The following is a 7,968-nucleotide window of genomic DNA, read 5'->3' as shown; positions in this document are numbered from 1 at the left end:
TTTGTCATGTTACAAAGTCCACTTTCAGTTGATCTTCATTCTTCTGACAGATGGTCTCTCATTATTCATGTGCACCATCTGGTATAATGAAGAATTCATTATATTCATTGAATTCATTCACCCATGACGCTGAGTTGCCAAGGCCCCGATGCAGCAAAACAACCCCAAACCATAACATGTCCACCACCATGCTTTACAGTTGGTATCAGGCTCTCCTAGTGAAATGTTGTCTTTGGTTTTCACCAAACGTGTCTTCTGGTACTGTGGCTATATAACTCTATCTTTATCTTGTCAGGGCACTTGATTCCATAAGTCCTGGGGCCTCATGTATAAACGATGCGTACGCACAGAAATGTTGCGTAAGAACTTTTCCACGTTCATATCGCGATGTATAAAACCTACACTTGGAGTAAAGTCACGCTCTTTTCCATGGTACCTCATGCCTTGTCGTACGCAAGTTCTCCGCTCGGTTTTGCAAACTGGCGGCACCCAGCGTCAAAGCAATGGTACTGTTTTTGTGTGATTACTCATTATTTTCCTGACGTCGCTTTATAAATACACAGAAACTAACCGCATATTGTTTATTAGTGTAATGCATCTGATTGTAATTAACTTGTAACAATATAATGGTCCAGGGAACAGCCATAGTATTCCAAATGCCATAACTGCTTTAGCGTTGTTACTCTCACTTCTCCTTCTTCTTCTTCTTTCAGCTGCTCCCGTTAGGAGTTGCCACTGCGGATCATCTTTTTCCATATTACTCTCACTGCACCACTTGGAGTATTTATATCACTGTATCTGAGTGTGAATCACAGCAGCAGCTGATCGGAAAGAGAATTATCGGTATACGGCATTAAGCACACGCTGTCTCTGCCACGGCAAAACGTTTCAAAGCCTTTCCTGTACGGACCTCGCGGTTCAGAAACAGTTTAATCCCAAGAACTTTAAATGCAGCCAATCAAGTGCTCCTTGTAGAACTGTTTGTACTTATAAGTACAATCACCCCACTGTAAACTTGCACTATAGTTATAATATCGCACAACCTGAGCCACTTTATAAAGCGCGTTTTTACATATGATGACGATATCATTTTTAAGGTGAAATGCAGCAAAATATGTTTGTTAAATTATACAGATAAAACTTTAACTTCATTTAAATAATCTATATTCTTCACTGGGAGTGTCTTTAAGGATAGAATAATTAAACATGTACTACGAAGATATTTCAATGTTCTTGAAACGTTTTGAAGAATCGGCGCTAAACTTACATATGGCTTAACATCTATTACAGAGCTGATTGTATGGCGATCGGTTACTTGGGGAAAGAAAAGCACTGACTGCAGTGACGGCTACGCCAATATATATTGAATATAAAACAGAAAGATAAAATAACAACACAGCTAAAAACGCAGCGACAAATTTCGGCAAAAGTTAAATGCTTGTGTCATGAGCACGAGGCGGCTAGTGTCTGCAACATACGTGGCCATCCACCGTGCATGACATTGGCGGGCAAAGGAGCCACCGATTCTTCCTCTGCCCAGTGCCACCACAAGCTTAGAGCCGCCCCTGAGTACTGCTGCAATAAATTATTTCATCGAAGTGAAACACATGTTTAATAACGTGCTTTAACTCCTATCATCATGAAAATGACATCACGTATACATCTCAGTATTTTAGTTATTCAGAGAGCTGTAATATCACGAATGTAATGGACTCTGTGTCCAGTTGGAGGAAGAGAGCTGGTTTAAGAAGCAAGTAGTGATTCACACACAGAGCACATAGAAAATCAAATACAAAACAAAGCATTTAACGTGCTACTTTAATTACGATGTGATTTTAGAAACTGGTTAATTAAACAATTTTAAGATGAATTTTATGATGTTCTACTTTAATGACAAAATAAACTACGTGATTAAAGTGGAAATGTCGAGATTGAAGTGGACATTTCGTGCTTTTTCCCCACCGTGTGGCTTTTTTCTCTGTACCCTAATAAACTTTCATATGACACTCAGACAGTGGGCTTACAACTCGGCTTTCTACGGCGACTTTGATATGTGACTTCTTTTTTATTTCCGGCACTGTGCGATTTTGTGGATGTGAGCTTTTATGTTTCTCCAACACGCTATGCCACTCGATCAACTTCCTTTTGTTGATTATACCGCGGCTTATTTGAACAAATAGTATGTTTTTCCTTTGCCTCCACTTGGTATTCGCTGAAATTCTTATGTTTCCCCCTGTGCTTTTCCCATTGTCTTTTCACAGAAGGCTGCACTTAAGGGCGATTTATATTGATTTGCATATTCAAATAGGCGTAATTCTGGGAGGATTTGGGGTGTTACATAATGCGCGTGCACGAGCGTTAGTTTTCACGCTGATCTGGATTTATGTAGCGGAAGAACGTGGAAGTTGGAGTACGCACAGATTCCTGCATCTGGATTTTTCTGTGCGTAAACACATTTCGGCTTTTGTGCTTACGCCATGTTATAGTGTGAGTTCTACGCACGGCGTTATACATGAGGCCCCTGGTCTTTGCTTAAGTGTTAATGGGCAAACTATAGCTTTGCTCTGATGTTCCTCCTGGCACACCTACAATGAATATCACATTTGTATATTCTCTTTCTAATGGTATACTCAGGCATTCTGACATCAACAGTGGAGAGAGCTACTTGTAGGTTCCATGATGAAGTTCTTTGGTTCTTACAGACTTCTTTCAGCATTTGGCATTCTGCTGTCGGGCTGAACTTACTCGGGTGGCCTGGTCTGGACAAGTTGGCAGATGTTTGAAATCTTTTCCACTTTTTGATGATGTTTAGGATTGTGGAAGGATTGATTTCCGAGTTTGAAGATCTTTTTAAATGCTTTCCCAGTCTCATAGGCATCAATAACCTTCTTTCTGAAGGACACAGAGAGCGTTTCCAGTCTACACATGGAGATAACACAAACTTCAATAACAAAGAGTAATCCGAACTAAATGTCAGTGGTTTAAATAAGATGGGTTCCTCCAAGACCCTCTCTAATGATGTTCTGATCATGTACACCTGATCTGGTGCACCTGATTCTAATTTTAGAATTTTAATTAGTGATAAATGTTCACATGCAAAATCTGAATTTACGTTTATTTTAAAACGTTTTGCCATTTCTATATGGTGTGACTGAAAGGCACGTAAATATCCTTAAATGAAAGTCTGTGCCCTTTTCTCATGTCTAAATGGATTTGTATTTTTAAATTGTGGAGCAGAGATAAAACAATGGAAAATGGAGGGCATTGTATATCACCTTTATCTATAGATACTTGTTTAAATGAAGATCAAATCTTGAAATGTGTACATCTCTCTATTATAAAAAAAATCTTGGAAGGCTTGGAAGGAGATGATACGTGATCTTCTTGGAAGACTATTTGTTGTCCCGCAAGAGACACTTTAACATCACGCAAGACAAGGTAGTGAGACAAAAGGACAGCAGCTGTACAAACTTTTAAATGATCAATGCGCAGAGTGACAAGCAGAATATGCAGCAAGGAAGCAGCAGCAGAAGGACAGCAGCTGATCAGACCGCATCTCCTCAGCATGCTTTCAGCCCCCCCTGCCCTGACAACATGAATGGCAGAGAGACAAAGTGGCTGGAGCGTAGCGCACCCGGGGGGGATGGGAGGGGGTGGGCGAGCAAAAAAGCATTTCATGGGGTGTACTTACTATTTCACAAGACTGTATTGTAACCCAGTTAAGGGAAATAAGATGGCACACAGAGAGTCAGGTGTTCACCATTTTTTAAAGTAGGCTGTCATGCATGGGCATCAGAGGACTCCTCCATGGGATTGGTAAAGGTATGTAATAACCTGTTGAGACGAGATGGGGGGGCTACTACTAACTGTCCTATTTTTCTTCTTCCTCACAGCTCAGAGAAATCACACAATAACAACAAAAATATTTATTTATACAGCACATTTTGATACAAATGATGTAGCTCAAAATGCTTTACAGGACGAAGAAAGAGAAAAAAAGACAAAATATATAAGAAAATTAAATTAGGCAATACTAATTAACATAGAATAAATGTAAGGTCTGATGGCCAGGGAGGACAGAAAAAACAAACAAAAAAAAACTCCAGACAGCTGAAGAAAAAAAATAAAATCTGCAGGGGTTCCGAGGCCACAAGACCACCCAGACCCCACTAGGCATTCTACTTAAAATAAATGACCTCAATCAGTCCTTTGTATTCAGCATTGACAAGGAAGAACTTGATGATGACGGTTATGTGGACGTCTGGCCTTTCATCCATCATTGTAGGGACAGCACGATGCTTTGATTGGGTGGTGGTGGCGCAGGTTGCAACCACAGAAAACAGGAAAAAGAACAGCAGAGAAAGTAGGAGTTTCCATGGATTTGGGAGCCACCATGAATGATACTGATACTTAATTGAATATACAGAGCATCAGGATTAAACTAAAATGAAGCTATGAGAGAGCCAAGTTAAAGTGATGTGTTTTTAGCAGTTTTTTAAAGTGCTCCGCTGTATTAGCTTGCTGAATTTCTATTGGTAAGATATTCCATATTTTAGGTGCATAACAGCAGAAGGCCGCCTCACGTTTAGTTCTTGGAATTCTAAGCAGACACTCATTTGAAGATCTAAGGTTACGATTTGGAGTGTAAGGTGTCAGACATTCTGATATATAAGATGGAGTGAGATTATTTAAGGCTTTGTAAACCATAAGCAGTATTTTAAAGTAAATTCTAAATGACACAGGTAACCAGTGTAGTGACATCAAAACTGGGGTGATGTGCTCAGATTTCTTTACCTCCATCTTCACTTTTAATCCTAATGCATCAAGTTTGTTTCTAATACCCTCATTATATCCATTTTTGCCAATCATTAAAATCTCTGTTTTCTCCTTATTTAATTTGAGAAAATGGCTTCTCATCCATTCAGAAACACAAGTAAGACAATGTGTCAGTTAATCAAGAGAGTCGGGGTCATCAGGTGCTATTGATAAATACAGCTGCGTGTCACCAGCATAGCTCACATTATCAGCATAGCTCACATTATGTCTTGAGATAATCTGACCTCACGGAAGCATGTAAATCAAAAAGAGCAGCGGACCCAGGATAGAGCCTTGTGGAACACCATATAGAATATCATGTGTCTTTGAAGTATAATCACCACAACTAACAAAAAATTTTCTACCTGCCAGGTAGGACTCAAACCAATTTAAGACACTGCCAGAGAGGCTCACCCATTGACTAAGGCGATTTCTAAGAATATTGTGATCAATGGTATCAAATGCGGCACTCAGATCTAAGAGGATGAGAACAGATAAATGGCCTCTGTCTGCATTTACCTGCAAGTGATTTACTACTTTAACAAGTGCAGTTTCTGTGCTGTGATTTGTTCTGAAACCTGACTGAAACTTAAGAATAGCATGTTTATTGAGGTAGTCATTTAACTGCATAATGACTGCCTTCTCTAGAATTTTACTTAAGAAAGGCAGGTTAGAAATGGAGAAAGGAAAGGCAGGTTAGAAAAAATTTTCAAAAGCAGAGGAGTCAAGATTATTTTTCTTGAGCAAGGGTTCAACTACAGCAGTCTTAAGACAGTCTGGGAAGATCCCCGAATCTAATGACAAGTTTACTATGTCAAGATTACTATCAGTTAGCACGCCTGATACTTCTTTGAAAAACTTGTTGGTATTGGGTCAAGGACGCAGGTGGAGGGTCTCAGTTGAGAAATTATTTTATATAAATCAGGTAAATCTATCCTGGTGAATGAATTTAATTTGTTTATAATGGAGTACCGGGGTTTAAGAGGATCAATGTTGGGGAGATGTACTATATTATTTTTAATATCATTAATTTTTGAATTAAAAAATACAGCAATAGCCTCCCAAGTTTCACAGGAAGTATTCTGGAGGCATTCCATTGAGTTACCTGGGTTTAGCAGACGATCAATCGTAGAGAATAAGACTATGGGATTACTAGCATTGTTATTTATAGTTCGAGAGAAATAGCAGCGCCTCTCAAGGCGGACTGTGTTATTGTATTCTGTTATTTTAACCTTCAATATCTCATAATGGATAATCAGTTTAGTTTTTCTCCATTTATGCTCAGCTCTCCGGCATGTTCTCTTTATATCAGAAAATAAGGACACCTCGTCCCACTCCTTCCTAACCCTAACCCCGTTCTCCATACAGGATGGGGAGCCTAAAGAAGAGTCATCTTTTGAAAGCCAAAGAAAGCCGCAGAGCAGACCACTAACGTGAAAACGAGAAACCCCTGGCCAGGGAGCAGTGCAAAACCGTGCTTTTTCATTTCCATTTTTTTGTTCTGTTTATTTCATCTGGCAATGAATACAAGGAATTGCCCAGTTAGCATCCCAAAAATCTTTCCAATTTCAGTTTGTTCTTCCACTGCCTGACCACAATGTACACATTCAACACTAAAGTGACATTGACCTTCATATGCCATGTCTGTCTTATTGTGTACTTTTAAAGTAATACTGGTAGATGAGTGTAAAGAAAACATCACAAAAAAGAGCCAAAACCTGAGGCAAAATTCAAAGTCAACAGAACAAGCAAACCTCATGTGACAAAATTCAGCAAAGATTTTCTTGTAGGATTTCGTTATCCACAGATTGGATAAGAAAGATAAGGCTGACCTCTTATGCTGCTGTGCCGATTACAAACAGGTCACACCCCTGGGTGGCCCCTAGAAATGTGGGATGCGGATCTAACAACGGATACTCAAACATGGTGGTGAACAGTGGGGGGACCTAAGATGGCATCAAAGATATCACAAAAAAAGAAAACACAACACATACATAAATTGTTAGGAAGGTCGAGCAAATATAACTATTTATATCCAAATGAGCCAAATAACCCACAACAAAAGCAGATCATGACACTTTTAAGGAAAGATGGCATCCATCAAACAGAGTAAAGAAATATTTATTTTCTTGTCTGAGCTTTTCTACTTTAGAACAGACGTGTTTAAGACTGATTTCTTTTCACTTCTTTTCAGCTCATGTTTTCTTTTTGGCTGGTGTATAGCACATTTCATTTGGTTCACTAATGTCTCCTCTCCATACACATTAACTTTTCACAAAACATCGAATTTCATTGATTTTTTACAATTTTTCTTTATGTTTATTGTCTATTTATGCATAGTTTTAATTCTATATAATTCTTCTTTTCTTATGGTGTTCTTTTAGCTCCAGGTGCTGTTATTTGAGTCCTTATTTCAGTCAATATATTGACCAACTTGTTTACACTCCTCAAGTAATTTCTTATTACATGTTGTAAGGTTTCTAAACTCATTTGGGACTCCTCACAACGGGACAACACACTGAAGAGTGTCCTTCTGTGGAAGACAATTTATCAGTTGCCAGGGCAACCACGGGTTCCCAATACTGAAGCGGCTCACAGTAAAAGCAGATCTGAGTCGATCGCAGTTGCGCTGTAAGCGCCTGTTGTTGATGGGTGATGCAAGGGACATTATAACTGCAGGGAACAGGATTACTTGGCCACGACCCTGCCTGATTGCTGTGTCGGTGTATAGGAGAGTGGTAGACCCCGCTACAATAAAAAACCGTGCTGTTCCTGTTTCAAGGTGAATAAAGCTGGTTTTGCTAAAGTACTGAGACTCATCTTCGTGTTTTGGGGTGCAAGACAGGGACTCACACGTCTCAATGTTAACAAAATTCTTACTAATAGGTTAAGGTTCGGTCTACAATTTGTATTCTTCACCGTGCAGCAGACTGACACCCCGTCCAGGACTGCTGCCTCCTTTGAGCCCAAAGCAGCTCCCTGAGACCCTGCAATTGGATTAAGTAGGTCCGGTAAATGAATGGATTGATGGACTTGTCCACCATATTACGCAACATATGTATTACACACTCATCTGCTGCACGTCCCATTATTTTACCATGTAGAAGTCTTCAGCAATTTTATTTTATGAAGTATCAAATGTGTTTATGCATA

Source organism: Polypterus senegalus, chromosome 2 (genome assembly GCF_016835505.1).
Source record: "Polypterus senegalus isolate Bchr_013 chromosome 2, ASM1683550v1, whole genome shotgun sequence".
In the NCBI taxonomy this organism is placed as follows: Eukaryota; Metazoa; Chordata; class Cladistia; order Polypteriformes; family Polypteridae; genus Polypterus; species Polypterus senegalus.
Note: the sequence above shows the minus strand (reverse complement) of the source record.